This window comes from Opisthocomus hoazin, chromosome 9 (genome assembly GCF_030867145.1).
Source record: "Opisthocomus hoazin isolate bOpiHoa1 chromosome 9, bOpiHoa1.hap1, whole genome shotgun sequence".
Taxonomy (NCBI): Eukaryota; Metazoa; Chordata; class Aves; order Opisthocomiformes; family Opisthocomidae; genus Opisthocomus; species Opisthocomus hoazin.
In genome coordinates, this window is record NC_134422.1 from 28,248,566 (window position 1) to 28,266,215 (window position 17,650).

Below are 17,650 nucleotides of genomic sequence, written 5' to 3' on the forward strand. Positions count from 1 at the left end.
CAAAGTTGCATGAGATCGTTTGGGCACTGGTCTTATGAATCTGAATGCCTTATTCTTAATTTTGGGGTAGGAGTAGTGTTGCTATGCTTTTGTGAAGCCTGTAGAAGAGTATGAGAGAACAAGGACTACAGGATCAGGTTTATGTTAGGTTCTTGCAAGGGCTCCTTAAAGATGAGTAAAAGCTGGTACAAAGTGAAGGTTTCACCCAGAAGTTTTGGATAGCCCTCCTGAAAGTTAGAGTCAAGGTTAGTTTTCTGGTAGCTGTACAGGTAAACGTCACCAAGCTGAAGTGAGGAGAAGCTAATATGGTATTCTTCATTTTGAGGTAGCTTGAACAATGCTTTATCTTATCTATTTAAGGGCTCATGTTTGGTTAAGGAGCAGAAAGCAGTGCTACACGTTTCAAAACCCACACAGGGCTAGTACTGACAGAGGTGAATGCCGCACGCTGCAAAGCAGGCACGAATTTCTGGGGTTTGGTCAGGGCTAGAGTTAAGGTTTGGAAATCTGCAGAAGCAGGTTGTTTTCAGGTTACTTCAGACTTTCAGCAGGTTATTAGACAAAGCCTGATGCAGTTAGCTTGGAGTTGGTAGTTATGGATTTAAAGAGCTTAATGTTTTGGGCAGCAGGTGGTGCTTGGTCTACATGATCATTTTAGATGCTGCTCGTCATGGAATGGCTTGCTATGACACAGCATTCGACAGTGGGTGCTACACGCTGCCCGTTTTTTACTGAGGGCTTTCAGCAGGACAAGGGATGTGATTACAGGCATTTGCCATCGGCCTGTTTTTTGTGCAAACTACCATGAGAGCCGGGATTAATCAGAGGAGGGAGTCTGTATGTGGTTGCATTTTAGGCAAGTCATGATTAGGATGATTATGATCAGGAGTATTAGAAATACAGGGAGAGAGAACTCTTCCCCCCGCCTCACGCAGTCATGAAGCCAGCGGACACATGCGTGCCTGAACCCGTCTCTGAAAAGCAGGAAGGGGAAGCCACATCCAGAAAACGCACGCACGCAGAGCAGCAGGTGCAGGTGACTTCCAGGCTCCCGTGGACATCCATGGGATGGAGGGCCCAAGAAAAGAGCCAAGCACAGTGGTCTCCAGCTCATCTCGCCTGGGCACAGCATCCTGAGATGGGGCTTTGTCCTCAGTGCTCTCCTTTCCACATCTGTGAGCTCTGCTTTCACACACGAGCCATGGTACCATTTTCAGACTTGCACAAGTGGCTTGGGAGCCTACGTCCCATTTCCAAACATGACATAATTAATTAGGTCGAGCATGTGCTCCTGCGGCAGCCTGCTCCAGGGACAAGGCAGTCGGAGCAGCCTCGGGCCGGGAAGCCGTGGCAGCATGGCGCTGCCCTTCTCCTACCTCTGCCAGGCGGGAGATGCACAGCCACAACACTGGCACGAACAGCACAGTGCGGCTGCAGCCAGACGAGACCCCATTAGGACATGAAAATAATGAAAAAATATCTAGTGCTTTACTCTCAACACGTACCATGGAATACATGGGTTTGGAGGGTTACTTTGTTTTACCTGGAAGTGCCATGTCTCTCCATTCCTGCTGAAGATTTTGATCTTGGATCAACCAGCACAGCCAGCTCTCAGGAGCAGGGCACTTCTTTGTCTTGTCTTGTGCAGCGTGCAAAGGCACCTGTAGATAAATGTGAACAGTAAGTGACTGAGAATCTCACAGTGCTTGGAAATCAAAAAGGCCATCAGGTTTTGCTTACTATATCCCGAAAAAAAAAGGTGGTGGTGTCACAGAGATGTAGTCCCTGAGGGCTGTTGAGAAGGCAAAAGCATGTACCCAACTCAGCTGGAGCCGCTGGCAGGACCCGATGGCAATGCCCCATCTCCTCTGATCCAGAGCCCCAACGGGATGTCCAGACATGTCACCGTGTGGCCAGAGGACATAACTCTCCAGACCCAGGTGCAATCGAGTCCTCTAACACAAGAGAAGAGCTGTGTCTACAAGGCTTTGAGATACCTACAGTAATATGACTCACTTAGAAAAGAGAAAGTATTTCTGTGACATAGCGTCTGTCGGTGGCTGCCGTGTGCTGTGCCCGTCCCTGTTAGGTGAAGCAAACCCCCACCGGTGCTGGAAGCTGTGGCTCTTGCAAACATCGCAACGTACGACAGCTGCTGACTAGTTGCTTGTGTGCTTCTGCATATGTAGTAAATAAAAATGAACCTATTCAGAATGTTCAGAAGTTTTAAATCTAGATTCCTCTTTAAAGTATTCCCATGTCAGTTGGAAATATATTATATTTTTTGAAAATGCTAATATTACCTTAGCACAACATAATGTACCTTGACACTTGGAAGAAGGCTTACAGGTTCCAGTCATTGACACAGCTTTCCAAAAACTTTTTAAATTAAATTGTTTTCATTTAGATGACAACAAGTTTTTTTAAATGTTTGCCAGTTCCTGCAGAAATTTGGCATTTTCCCTATATGTGTTCTTCTCAATGCTGACGCTTGGTGGTGCTGCAGTTAACAGGTTCGTATTTTTCTGCAGCTGTTTCTCTGCTGTGTCTGGTTTGTTCCTCTCCTTCATTTGCAAACACTGCTTGGGCTGTCGAAGCCCCTGAGAAAAACAGTATTCACATTCCTGAGGAACCATGATCTGTCCTTCAGCAGTTCTTAAGTTAATAAGTTAATAAATTAATAAATTAATACAGAAGTTACAAAACTGGGATAACAGCAACAAGAACAATATATATAAAATATGAAATATGAAATATAAAATATAAAATATAAAATATAAAATACAAAATATAAAATATAAAATACAACTGCCTTTATAGTGCACATTTCCTTACAAAATGTGTAAGCATAGTTCTTGTGAAACAGTGCAAATACAGGCATGGTCCATTAATTATAAGCATCCACACAGAGGGGAAGCTCTGAAAGGGATCTTGAGAGATCACGGAGTCCATCCTCTTCATGCAGGAGCAAGGATAGCTGGAGGTCTGCCCAACCTCTGCCTGAATACCAGTGTAGGCTTTATGGGAATACCTCAAATGCTTTTGTGTGTTTTTCCATACGCGTCTCCCACATGGGATCTTTGCCTAAGTAAAGACGAGGGATGAGGCATGCGGGGTTTGGGTGTTCCAGTCTCCGAGGCAAGGAATGGTCCTGTCTGCTGGTGGGCAGTGGGACAGAGATTTTGGCTTGTCCTAGCATTTCTGTGGGGCTCATCTGTAAGTTCACGGGTGCTGGAGGAACTGTAGCAGACAAGAGGAGCTGCGCGGATGTCCTGCTCTGCTGTTTTGTTCTGAGAGTCTCCAGGTTTTCCTCCTGACACCCCAGAAACTTGGCATGCCCGCTGGCTTTCCCCCTCAGGAGCCCCTGCTGATGCTGGCAGCATTGAAGCAGGTGCTGCAGGTGATCCTGGGGTGATCAGCACCCAGGTTCTGCTGTCTCCAAGGAGGTGCATTCCTGCGTGGGAGGTGGGCAGCGCTGTGGTGAGAAGCTGTCTCTCTGCTCCCACTGGCGCTGGCTCAGCCCTCCACCTGCGCCCAGCAACAGCCTCTGTTCCCGGCAGGAAATCACCTGTAGGGACAAACAATCTTAATTATTAGGACAAAGATTGCTTGTTTAAGTGAAGATTCTTAGTATTAATACAAAAAATAATGAAGATACATCATCATAATTAAACCAAATCTCTTCTTTCCTCCCCAAAGATTTCCCTTTAAATCTAATTTATTATTTGGTTGGTTAATTAGTATTAGAGACCCGAAGAAGTGGCAGTTCACACATGATAAACATGACCTAGAGCATGACTGGGTTTCCTGAGAAGCGGTCAGGTTACAGGCTCCGAAAAACAATGCTCTGGCTGACCAAATGCAGCGAACACACACACATCAAAGAAACAAGGTGAAGCAGCACAACAGATGTGCTCCTGCCTAACAACAGAGGCACTAAGCTGATGTGGAAAAACTGCTTTCCTAGGCAGTAAAATATGTTCTTACTTGGTGGTACCATGCGGTGAAAGCCTCAAAACGTACGGTAGGATTAATTTTGGTTTTGGACATATTTCTTTGGTCTCGGTAGATAAAAGTGATCTGCTAATCACATCCCGCTGCTTTGCAGAGGCTGATTTCATATGTGTGGACTTTGGAGTTGGGACAGACGGAGGGAATTACGCACTGGCAGGAAAAAAAGAGATGCCCATTGTCACATTGTGAATGGGAGAAATTAGAACATATACCACTTACTCAAACCCTTTAAAAAATTAATTTAAACAAAATAGGAAAAACAAGGCTGGAAATTCCCTTCATTGTTTGAACAGAATATTACTTTCTACCAGAATAAAAACATGTTTGTTTATTTGCTTTCTCTTAGTTTATTTTTATTGTAGTTGTAATTCCCACTTTCTGTTAATATCTGCTGATTGGATATGTTTTCTAATAGAAGAATTTTTGTTTAACCTTTGCCTGTGAAATAAAGTTTGTTTTCCTTTGCACCCTGAGGTCTGTCCTTTTTACCAAAGGATTATATTACATGTGATTTTCCCCTGGAAATTAGAGAGCAACCCTGCCTTTTCTGGGAAGCGAGAGAGAAAAACCTAGTCTGTCTGACATATTTAGGAGGTTTTGCTGAATTCTTCTTCAGAATTTTGCTCTGGTTTATTTTAATTCTGCTTTACAGTCAATGTCAAACATTGCCTGAACTCTCTCATTTCGGTCTACAGTATACCTAGTAACTTGTAAGACATTAATTTACAGATACATATTTATAGGTGCACTTGTATATCCTGTTAGTCCTGCTGAAACTCACTACAGCATGGGAAAACTCCATGGGAAAATGATTTTGCCACTGTTCTCCAAGAACCTGTTTCCAGAACTAATTCCAGTCTTTTTGTCAGGAAGAGTTGTTTCGGTTTTTTTTAAATGTTTTCTACTTTTATTCACAGAGAGCTATAGGCCTGTTAAGGACAGGTGCATAAGCATTTCTTTCTTCTTTTCGTGAGCGTCCCGTGTAGTATTGTCAGAAGATTTGAATTAGACACTCCCTGTTGTCAGGGTGGTTTTCATCTCCGAGGGCTGAATGCAAGCTGGGCCTTGCAAAGGGAGCCACAGCCACAAATCACGTGAAGAAAAACAAGCACTGGTTCTTTGTCCACCCCATACCCTGTGCATACCTATCTTATCCCAAAACAAGCAACTCAGCAGGCAATAAAAGCGGACGTTGCCAGGATCTCGCTGAGCCAGAGCCCTGAGATGGCCAAGGTGCTTCTGCATCTTCCTGGTGCTGGTACTGTCTGGCAGGGCCTGTGTCTTGGTCAGGGATGCTCTGGAGAGAGCTTGCACCTCTGCCTGGGCTTGGGTGCAGGCAGATTGTGTGCTTGTCTTGTTTTGTGTACATTACTACTCATATCAGTGAATTCATAAGTAAAAACATTTGGGAAGGAAGTAAACATTGCATGGTTTTAGATCTGAGAAGGTAAAAACCATATTATAAATATAATTCTATTAGGAAAAAGATTAATACCCTGTTGAATGAGACCTTCATGATAAAAAGTATGTTTCTTTACCAGTGAAGAAAATCTTGCCTTAAACTGCCACTTAGTAAAAGTATAAAACATATGCACTCAGGTTTAAATAAAGATGAACAGCAAGAGACAGTCTGAGATGGACCTCAAACTGAAGCTCACTGCAAGATTACACACACGAATAACTTTAGTATTGTCATAGTGCAAGTCTCTCTGCAAGATAACAACAAAACTGGTGTTAGTACCCAGCAAACTCACAAAGCAGAGGCCAACAGTGAAGAACTAAGCCTTCTTCCAGGAGAGATGATCTAATATATAGACTGTATATAGGCCACAGTGGGAAGGGGCTAATCCCATTCAGAGCCAAAAGGAACGCTCCCTGAGGAAGCTTTGCTGGCTGGTAGATGACAGGTACAGCGGCACAATCCTCTGGGGAAGAGCCGCTGTGTCCAAGCACTTCTTCCCCGACCTCCTGCACGACTGGGCACTGTGGCCCAAACCCAGCACCTCCATTTTCCTAGGCTGTGCTCCCCTGTCAGAGCACAGCCTTTAGGATTCTACTTCATCTGAAGCTTTTCGCCAAAGATGTAAAAAGATGCTGTAGGAGACTCTGTGTCCAGACGGACACGTAAGATGTACCCTGTGCTGCTGGAGCAGCTCTGGCAGCTGCTGGCTGCAGCAGGAGCAACTTCCAGGCGTTCCCACACCGACCCTTGCTCTGATTCCAGGTCTAACCTCTTTACTCTTGCAAAAAGAACATATGGATATAAGGTCTTTTTATTCCTCATTGTTGTTGCTGTTGTTTATTGGGTTTTTTACAGGTTTAAGATTTTTTTTAATGCAATTTCTGGCCTAGCCCCATGATTCATACAAATGGTGCTCAACAGCCTTGGTGCATACCAGTAACAGAATAGGTTTTCATAAATTGCTGATATAAATACCTATAAATGCCTTTTTAAAATGTCCTTGTCCTCAAGACTTGGCTCTTATTGTTTCATAGACACAATACAGTGCTCCTAACCAGGGCTGGAAATCAAGCGATTGACTGCACCATGTACGGCTCAGCTTACAATGCTTGCCTCCAGACTGCGGTGAGGTACCACGAAGGCAGATGGGTGAATCTCTGTGGTGGATTAGTCTCTTAACTGCAGCACCATTCATTTTCGCACTTCAACTTTTCTTTCAGACCTTCTGCGGTTGCCTTATCTGTGTACCTGTAACTTCAAGCCTGGCGTCCTGAGCCAGGTGGTTGTACAGCTTCAGCCACTGACAGCCTGTGAGACAGAGTTTCCATCAAACAGCAAAAGAGCCCCGGTGACAGGAAGATTTCTGGAGGACATGGAAACATTCCCCTCATGTTTAAATGCAAAAAGCCTATGTGATGAGCTGTCATGGACAGGACAAAGGGACCTATTTGTATATCCCATTTTTCTTCGTGATCCCAGTAAGAGCTTGGCTGTAATCACGGGCGTGAGGAGGTCTGGGTGGCCACGGACAGGCAAATGTAGCTCATGCTAAGAGCTCTCCAGCCTTTCAAAAAGGGTGACATTTATTGAAGTATAAGTATGGATGCTGATGATGAGCAGTCAGGAGGTTTTGACAGAGAATTTTCCTTCTGGAAGTCGTTTTGTTTGATTATTTTTGGTTTAGACCTCATTTGCAGGCTGCTAAAGTGCATGAAGGGACTGTGGCCAGATGCTTCCTCTGCGCTTTGTGCTGTGGCTGAACCTTGTAAACAAGCTATAAGTCTCAAACTAAATTTTGGTTTGCCTAACCTGGGCCTCCTTCATCCCCCTCGCCCCCTCCAGCTGCTCAGGACTTGAGGCTGTTTCTTGCTGAAACAAAAATCTATATTTTTCTCCTGTTCCCATATTTCTTTCACTTTTGAGGAGAAAAACCTTTGAATTACTTTCTAGTTTAAATTTTGTTGGGTTTTTTTTAAACTGTAGGTTGCAAAAATGATCCCGCAAATGCCCAAACCTTTTGGGGTGTGCACCTCTTTCTACAGTAAAGCGCCGTGATGACTGGGCCGGTTCAGAGCCTGCTGCTCTGAGGTAAGAGTACCCGATCCCTCATCTTGTACTGGCTGCCCGCTGCTCACTGCGGGGTCTTGGAGAAAATTCACACTCCAGGGAGAAGAGAGCCTGGAAACAGCTGCTTCTCCTGCAGGAGACATACGCTTGCTCTGTCATAAAGCCATACACCGTGAGAGTAGATGCTACCTTGATGGTTTCTCTCCTCTAAAAATTTAGTTTATTATAGCTTAAAAACAAAAGGTTCAGCCTTGTAGATGTGCTACGCTTGAAGCATATATAACATTTCTCCTAGGTGAAATGGGACAGCAGAGAGCCATGGCTGATGGAACAGCATGCGAGAAGAAAACACGTTTTGATCAGAATGTCCTTACACCCTTTTGGCAGTGAGTTACAGCTCAGGAGCAGCCGCGGCGGCGTTACGGCCTGTGAACAGTCACATGGCATAGGGGCACCCAGGCTGCTTCGTGTCGGGGACAACCTGGGTCTCAGAAGCACTTTGTGCACCACCTCGGGGTCACCTCCCAGGTGAGCTCCTCGTCAGTCCGCTGCCTGGGCCACCGCGGGGGCACTGCTGCTGGCGCTGGCCTGTGCGCCTCTCCTCCCCGCAGCTCCCCTGTTCCCCTCCCGGGGACCACGGCCCGGGGCTCAGCGTTCTCCTCCAGCAGCAACGTGTGCTCACTGCCCAGCAGATGGGCTGGCACAGCTGCCCGCTCCCTTGCGACGGCGGCATGCTGCCGGGCACCGGCGCCCAGCGAAGCCTTCCCCGCAGTGAATGGCAGGAAGAGGCGGTGTGTGGGGAGCACCCTGCGCTGCTGGTGCCAAGGGGCCGAGGCAGCCTGGCCCCCGCAGCGCCTTTGCACGGTGTCCCTCACGCAGCTCTTGGAAATGCCCACCCAAGTGAATCGGCAGCCCTTGCTTTTGCGGATCCCCCGTAGGCGGCAAAAGCTGCAGTGGTGGGTGCTGGATGAACCACAGGTCCGGGGCTGCTTCGGGTGCCTACAGAATCACAGAATCACAGAATGACAGGAGTTGGAACGGACCTCTGTGGGTCATCTAGTCCAACCCTCCTGCCGAAGCAGGGTCACCTACAGCAGGCTGCACAGGACTGCGTCTAGACAGGGCTTGAATATCTCCAGAGAAGGAGACTCCACAACCTCCCTGGGCAGCCTGTTCCAGTGCTCCGTCACCCTCAGAGGGAAGAAGTTCTTCCTCATGTTCAGATGGAACTTCCTGTGCTCCAGTTTGTGCCCGTTGCCCCTTGTCCTGTTACTGGGCACCACTGAAAAGAGTTTGTCCCCATCCTCCTGACACCCACCCTGAAGATATTTGTAAGCATGTGTGCCTGCTCTCAGCTCCTCTGGCTGTTAACCCGTGATCTTACAGCCCGTGCTTTCCACTGCCTCATGCAGCTGTGGAAAGCAGCAGCCTTTCCTCCTGAGGACTGTGGTTTTTCTCTCATCCAAAAATACACATCTCATCATGCATCACTTGTGCCGCTGTTGCTCCTGCCCATCCAGGCCATTCTAGCGAAGTTCCGCTTGCCCATCCCTGTTTGACATTCTTAGCCGGAGAGACTTGCTGGAAACAGGCAGTCCCGTGAGCAGTTTCCTATGGACTCGCTTCGACGCATTTGTGTCCGCTGAGCTGCAAGTTCCATTTGAAGCAATTTTCCATGAACAGGACAGTCAGAGCATCCCTCTCCTGAGCGGCCTCCCCGGTGCCCAGCACGGGGTGGGCTCTCACTCTGGCACTTCCCTCGCTGGGGTGATTAACAGGCCTCTCCCCTTTCCCAGCTGCATTCGTGTGAAATGTGTGGGAACTTTATTTTTCTGCCCCCGCTTCTGGATGGGGCAGAAACAGGCCAGTGGCTCAACAGCAGCTTGGGAAGGAGAGGAACGAGGTGATGGGGAGCACAGACCCTGGTTTCCAAAGGAGACCAGCCCAGAAACAGGATGAATGTATATTTAGAAAGAGGCTTACCGTTTTATCTCCTTTATGATAAAGCAGTGCCATGGAAAGCGACTGGGCACAAGGAAAGCGATTTTTCAGGACGTGAAGTTTCCTGCAGTGTTCAAGCGGGGACAATGCGTTTCTCAGCTGGGTAAAAGGGCCATTTCAAAAGGCCTCTTCCTCCCCCCCCCCCAAAGTCTCGCAGCCCCTCCCATGTTTCTGAGATTGCCTCTGGAAGGAAACAAAAGATGCAAACACCCGACCCAGTGTGTTAAATGAAAAAGATATTTTTTCAGTCAAGCAGATGGCGAACAGAAACCTGCCATAGAAACCAGCTTACGCAACTCTTTTCACAACCCGTGTGCCTGGTAAACACAAACCGCCAGATAGAACAGCAAGATAGAGCTGGGCAAAACAGCTTGTGCTATTAAAATTGCGAAGTAAGGAGCATACAGTAACTTATAATGAACTTGAGGAGGATATGTAAAACTACAAAGGCGGTGATGTAATCCAAGCATTGTTCCAAAACTCTACAGCCGGGGTTTCTGCTCATTTTGATGGCCCACCAAGCCCTACAGCTCAACCACAGCGACAGGAATAAGCCCACAGCGGAGGCACAAGGCAGCCAGAGGCACAGGCGCCGGAGCTGCTGGAAGCTGTGCTGGCTGTGGCTCGGCCGGAGGCACAGGAGCTCGGAGCAAACCAGCCCCAGACTCTGTGCTGCTCCCGGGTGGAGGGAAAAGCTGTTGGAGAAGAGAAGAGGAGGCAGAGCTGAGGGGAGAAGCAGAAAGCGATGCTGTGGAGAGCACTAGGTAACAGCTCACTGTGCAGACGTGGCTGCTTGGAGTCAGGTGCCACGGCATGGTGCAGGGACCAAGCCACAAAGGGGATTCCGGATTAGGCTGTGACACTAGGTCCCAGGTGGACATCAGATGGCACTGAAACCCGGGGCCATGGCACAGCCGCCGCGGCTTCTCCTGTCTCCTTCCAGTGGGATGATCAGGAGAGAAGTGAGGGTGAGGGCAGATGAATGAGAAGAGGCAGCCGAGAGATTGCACATCTTGTATGTTATAACATCTTCGAAGTTAATTATGTCGATTAAATGTTTACTGTGAAGACCTGAGCTGTAAGACAGGGTTTAACGTTTGATGGCAGACAAGTTCAGCCAGGATATTCCATGCGGTACATTAGCCACCTTCTATATATTCAGGCTTCACCTGAAGATTGTGGGTATTTCAGATGATAAATGCTGTTCAAAACAGCCCATTTTAGCTCACATGGATCAGCATTCTTAGTTGTTATGGGTAGGAAAATATATGCAAGATTTGCATTTTCCCTGAGATGTTGAGAGGGAATTTTCTATTGCTAGGATAACAGGATCCGGTCTGGCAAAGGCTGGCATTTGAGCTTTACGTACTGTGAACAAACTTGCTGATTTTACTGCTGGTGTCCTAACTCTCACTTTTCTTCTCTAGATTTAAAAACTTTCATTTAAAACAATCCCTTGAGTCTCTCAAATGGGTTGCACATACTGACGGCAGCTCTCCTGTGTCCATGTCTTTCCTTATAGAATTGTATTTTTGATTTACTTTCATACAGAAGAATCTCCCAGAGGAACTCGTTGAACCATATGGGTCCTATCTTCTGACATAACAATTATTGCCTGATAATAACACAATGGCAATAGCAGCATGTTTGGGAACCAACAGTGAAATACTAATGAATGTTAATGCATTGTTTTAATTCACTACATTTGTTTTGTTGATGTACTTATTAACCTTCTGGTCTGTGGTTAATAAGGCATCCTATTTTAAGATATTATTATCCGGGGGAAGAAGAGAAAAACAACACTGATGAAGTTAGACAATTTGTTCTTCATTTCATTCACATTTTGCTTGGTAATTGACAGCAGATTTTAACCACTAACCCATAGAAATGGAGGGACATTGATGTTATTTTAGTAACACAGTGACAGAGGGATACTTTAAAAAGAGAATGCACAGCTTATTTTAGCTGTACAAGAGGATACTGTGGCCTGGAAATGCCACACGCTGTGCAACGCAGCCCGAGGGGCTGTGCTGGTCACACAAGCTCCGCGCTGTGCTGAGCGCACGCCCAGCAAAGCCGGTGGCCACGATGGCCCGGCTGCAGGATGAAAGCCAAAGGCAAGCGGAGCACGAGGCTCTTTCGCAGGGCACAGGCGGTCGCTTCCCATGGGGGAAGGTTTCTTCCTCCTTGCTTTAAACTACTCCCTCCCTATTTTTCCGCCTGTTCATTGTCATGTTTTCTGGCTCCTATGGCCACACTGACATGTGGCCCGTTGGTGTCCACTCGGCTTCATTCAAGCCATTTAACTGTGGCTTGTCATGGGATTTGGGGTGCTGGGGAGAGGACAGAGGGGTTTCACTGGGAAGAGGATTAGCCTTAAATTCTCTCCTCTCATCCCCCTTTCTAGAAATCTTTTCCACTCTGGATGAGATTTACAGATGTATCTGAGGGATAGATTTAAGAGTACAGCTTTCACTGAAAACTAGTGAGCTTCATGTTTCAAAGCCTTCTGGCCTATTTGACAGTTTCCCTCTTAGTGACTTTCATTGCCATAGTACAGAAGGTAGCATCCCACTTCTACATTTGAAAGGAAAATGCCCTCAAAAACCAGAAAGATAGAACCTGGAAGTATAATTTTCCAAGCTCCAACAGTGTGTATCTACTAGAGCCCCTACTCCACCTTAACAGCATTGACCAGTCCCACCTGTGACCCCCCACGGCCCTGCCTGAGGCCCTATTTAAGCACAGCCAGGGGCTATTGCCCCCTTCCTTGGGGATGCTGGAGGGTTCTGTTTTCCAGCCCTGATGGTTTTCTGCTTTTGCACTGGCCAAGACCTTCCCTGGGAGCAAAGTTGTACCCCTCCAATACTTTGGAAATAAAATGTAAGGTAAAGAACACATTTACTATTAGATTTACTAAACTAATCCACTTTATTTATGGGTATGAAGCTTGCACTTTAAGCCTTGAATTGCATACTTATGCTGGGGTATTTTGGAAGAGCTAAAGCATACTTCAATTGTATTGTAATTTGTGTGTCTAATACCCTTAAATTAATTTAGAGATCTCTCTTCTAAGCCTTCACTGTAATTCCATCAACAAGATGCTTAACAACAGCCTTTGGTGGCTGGCTCTCAGGTGTAAGCAGTCGCTGCTGTTCCCAGAAGAACATCGTGTTTTTATTTCCCATTAAGATATGTTTAAAAGTTTTCGTTTTAAAGTGAGAAAAATTCCTCGCGTGTAGGATGACAAGCTTGGATTTTATACCACTGTTTATAAAAGCAGGTATGTATACAAAGCAGAAGCTGCCATTTCCAGCATCTTCCTCTTGTACTAGAGGAGCTAAAGGAGGAGGAGGAAAATAAACAGCAAAGGTAGGAGGGCATTTCAGTTCATCTAATCTCTAAGCTATTTCAGCCATAGGCATTCAGGCACTAGATATTCTTTTGTCTGAATTGGGAAAAATATACTCCTGATGAATCAGGTCACTCTGAAAGAAGGTGTTTCCCTTTTCCTGGGATCTGTATTTGGGTGTTTCTCTTTAGTGACCATGACTGCACACACCTACTCAAGCAGCTCTCTGGACAGGATCTGTGTCCCTGTCTTAAGCTTGGGAACTCCCCCAAAAAGGCTGTGCTTGTGTAATAGCCCCAAATTTTACACTGAGACTGCCAAGTTCTGGGACAGGAACATGCATTCAATATTCATATGTGGGCTAAATACGTGCGCCTTGGAAATGCTAGAGCTCACCAGTCTTTTAGTGACTGGATGCACACTAAGGCTGTTATTTCTGTTATTTCCTTCTGTTCACAAATGCCAGCAAGAGAATGAACAGGCTAAAACAGAACCACTTTATGCATTACATTTAATTACACTGGACTCTCCTTTCACATTATCTCTTCTTACTCCTCTTCCCTCTGAAGCAGCTGTTTGTTATATACCCTACTGGTGCAATTAATGAGAAAATCAAGGTCTGCTTGTGCTGACTAATGTAGAAACCCCACAACTTTCCAGCAGACGCAGTGGGAAGGAAAGATATCCATGTGCTTCGTCTCTTGGAACAGTGGAAGCTGCAGTCTGAAAGTGTTGGCATTTGGTCTGTGCTCAGGAAGTCCGTCTCTAACCTACATAGATTGCCTGCAAAAACAGGTGTACTGTCAAGTTACTGTTCTTACTACAAATACAACCACTCTCCAAGAAGTTTCAGACCTAACATGTAATAGAACATAACTCTGCAATATTTAAGAACCTGTTTTGTCCTATAAAGTAATTCTTCTAAAAGGATATGTACAAGTATTTCTTTTGAAGTTTCTTCCTTTGAGCCTTTTAAGTATGTGTATTATGCAAGTACCACCTGACTTTTCAGAGGTACGCACAAGGTATGTTGTTTTTTCTTCAAAACTTTTGATTTCTTGGAAGCTGTATTGATCTGTGCTAGAAAAACACATCCAGTTCAGTATGGTTTTCTTGTAATTCCTTATTTCTTTCGACCCTGATTCCAGTGCCTGTCTCCTACAAAGCAAGCTTGGTACAGTGCACCAAGGACAGGCTGATACAGGGTTCTTCTATCTTTGTATCAAAGTATCCTCCAGGTTTTTGAAGATCTGACCTGAATCAAACAGTTGCAGTGCAGTGGTATTATTGATCTGCTCTATATGCCAGGTTGAGTAGGGAAACATTTTAAGGGTCACTTCAAAGAAAACAAAATATGCTCTATGGAAAGGATGCTGAAGGCATGGCAATTCTGGCTACTGTGAACCTGAAGTTCAATTGCAATCTCACGGGGCATGAAGTTATGTGAATGAGAACTAAAAGGAGCTTGTGCAAATCGTTGTGAATCGAAAAGCTAAAGCTAAGGTGTTGGAAATGTGACAAATGAGTGGATAGTGAGCTGTTTATGAAGTGGAAAGGAAGGTGAAAGAACTGACTTTGTCCTGTCTTTAAGATTAGATTGTATATTTCACATCAAATTATTTCTCTTAACAGTGTTTAGAAAGCAGACAAATGTATCAGCAGACCTCAGATAACACTAGAAATGTAGCCTCATGCCTATTTTTCGAGCTCTTAGTTTTTCCTGTCGTCAGGACTGAAATGCACAGGTTCCTCAACTGTGCTCTTCTGTGCATGGACTCATTTGTTTTCTGTTTAAACGTTTGATAAAGGTATGTTAGTCCAAATTCATTCTTGGATGATTTTGAATGCAATGAGGTTGATGTGTGGATTTTGGGTTCATCCCAATGCAAGGGACAGGTGTCTTTGCTAAAATAAAATCTCAATTTTTTATTTTTTTTTTACATTGTCTTTGAAATCTGGAAGAAAGTGAATGGTCTTGCAGATCGAGATAGAGGTCTGCTTTCTAGCAGCTCCTCTGCCTGTTCATGTTGCTGAGTAGTTTGACTCCCCGTACTCTTTCTCCCTGTGAGAAGGCAGTGTAGGAAAGGTTTGATAACTTGCTTGGTCCTGCTGTGTAATAGTGCACAAGCCACTTAACTATTTCTTACTTTCCTCCCTTGGAGGAAAAGGTTTGCCTGATCTGAGCATAGCTCTAAGTACAAGACAACAGGTGTTTGTGAAATACCAGTAAAAGGGTTTATATCTCCAGTAACTGAAATGGATTTGTGCAGATTTAAACTTCCAATAATATCGGTCTGGGGATCATATTAAGCTTGGGAGGTAACCAAGTGTTATAAAACACAGACCAATAAAACCAGCATGATGTATTGTAGACTGGAGTCATTAGTAGGAAAAATGTTTAGTCAAAACAACTTCAGGAGTGTTACTACCAAACAGACTGATAAGGCTGTCTTCTGTCAGAAAGGGATGTGACAGCAGACAGAAGTATTTTGTCATTCACATCTAGAAAAAGAAAAATGTGTTGTTTCAGTCCCGTGACAACTCTTCCTCATTGTTATATATTAAGACCAAATGTCATCCTTTTCACAGCTTTCTCCAGAACAGCCAAATAAAGTGGGTGTATTTATAATCTCTTGAAGACTATAGGCACTGGTATCTAAAGTGCAGTTGGTGATTCATGGAAAACTGACGCACATTAATTTCGAAAACAATGGTACTGAGCGCTTGCGTTGTGCTCCCTGTAGCTGCCATTTCTTGTATCTTACCACTGTGTCATACATCCTGAAATGCCCAGAAATCTTCCACGCGGTACAGATCTATTTGTGTCATGAATGCCACTATTCTTTTTAGATTATTTGTTTTCTTAATATTTTACTTAATGTGCCTGTGAAATAATATTTCTGTCTCTAAAATATGAATGTGTCATAGTCTCCACTAAGATGCTAGTAGACCAGCACCATCACAAAAACTGCTACTACCATAAGTGACACCTGCTTTGGCAGTTTTACAGAGCTGTAGGAATTTATTAGGCATGAAAATAATTTTTAACCCCAGGCTGGTCCTTCAGTATTACAGTTCGGGGTGGTTTTTTTTTTTTGCTTTTTACTGCCTGTGCCGTGTCTGTCCTGAGTAAACATAAGATGCCAGAACGGGCAAATTAGAATCTTTCCTAGGCTTCTAGTGCTGTGAAAAAGGTAATTCTTTTCACTTGAACTCATTTCCTGAAACATTATATAACTTTTCTTGTTGAGCAAAGATAAGAGGCTAAACACAGTAGGTGCTATTCTCTCCTCTAAATTAAAACAATGGGTATTTAGGCTCTACAGCAGAAAAGGGGGAAGTTAGAAGCTGTAATTCTTTAATTCAATCATAATTTCATCCTGAGTTTCCAAAGAATTGTCACTAGTGTACTCCTCTGAATAAGTGATTATAGGTAGGGAAATAGGGATTTAGAAAAGGGTCTAGGAGGACTCTTTGCTATTTAAAAAAATGAAAATAATTGACAAGGGGTTGGTCATCTGATTCATGTGGGACTAGAAAGTGCCCTCGTGTGCACCCTGCCTAGGAACCTCAGTCCCTGGCTGACAGATGGAAGCATCCACAGGGGAGCATGGGCAGGCTGAGGGAACAGGCTTTCAGGTACCTTTTTGTAGCATATTCTACCTGGTGTGCTACGGGGTGGTCTTTCTGCATCTGGAAGAAGGGTTTTGGGGCTCTGGATTTCCCTACATGGTGAGTGAGTGCTCTCACTGCTGAACAAGGAGCTGCAAAGGCCCTTCCCTGTCCTCTCTTTGTGGGTAATGCACAAAGTCTCTTTCGTGCCTAAACTGTTGGTTCCCAATGCTCTTGGCCTCATGACCCAATGCCTGTAAACAAAAGGTGTACTATGGCCTAGGATTATTTTTTTATTTACAGAATGTTGTTAATGTTTCTCTTGGGTCAGCCCCAAGAAATTGTTTTGCTAGAACAATTTTAACCTGTTCCCTGTTCAAAATAGGCTATGTATAGCTAGTATAAAAACATCTAGACTGGATATATTGTGCAGTTGATATGGTTATACCAATTAAAGATGTGTTTTTTTCCCCACCAGATACACCAAACTAGAGTAGCTTGCTGATAAAACGCTTGAAAATAGCTAGGGATGGTTCCCTGAAAAACATACTTGGAGAAGATGCCAGTGAAATTGTTAACAGGAAAGTTCAGCAGCATTTATTTGCCTCCATAATGCCAGTTAAAACCTCTGTAAAACCTGCGGCTTGATTTCAGTGTGGTGGCGTGATCCTAGTAAACAAGAGCTGGTGGATCATCTGTCAGCTGAGGGACGAGACTGGTCCACCCCACTACACTCCGTCAGGATTTAATGAGTAACTTCACCAGTGTTAATGAATATAGAAATGTAGTCTTCCTCTGAGTACTGCTGTGGGCTGCATTTGACTGCTGGCTGTATCTGAAAATGTACCTGTAGAGGGTTAATGCAGCTCCCAGCAGGGAGCTGTGCCTGTTAATTGCAACCCTTTGCCCTCCTGAGTCTGTGCTGCTTCCTGAACCTGGATCGGAAATGACAACAAGGTAATTGTTTAAGTGAAAGCTAATTACATTATTATTGTACGTTCGCTGGTCAATAATATGTACTCTTTGTCATAAATAACAGCGTTGGAAGGGAACGCCTGGATCAGATCAATTCACCCTCAACATCAAAGAACCTACTTTTCATGCTTGCTGTGGGTGCATACAAAGCAGTAAGCTCGTTCCTT

The 17,650-nt window shown here is 44.9% G+C and overlaps 1 protein-coding gene across 8 annotated transcripts in view; it reads left to right on the forward strand.

Annotated features, from left to right (window-relative positions):
* Positions 1–17,301: 17,301 nt before the first annotated feature.
* ITPRID2 (ITPR interacting domain containing 2) overlaps positions 17,302–17,650 on the forward strand; it is a 90,650-nt gene continuing 90,301 nt past the window's right edge. For all 8 annotated transcript variants that reach the window (XR_012765021.1, XM_075430373.1, XM_075430381.1 and 5 more), the window contains exon 1: positions 17,302–17,465. The gene's annotated coding sequence lies outside the window, so the exon portion shown is untranslated. The remainder of the gene's footprint in view (positions 17,466–17,650) is intronic.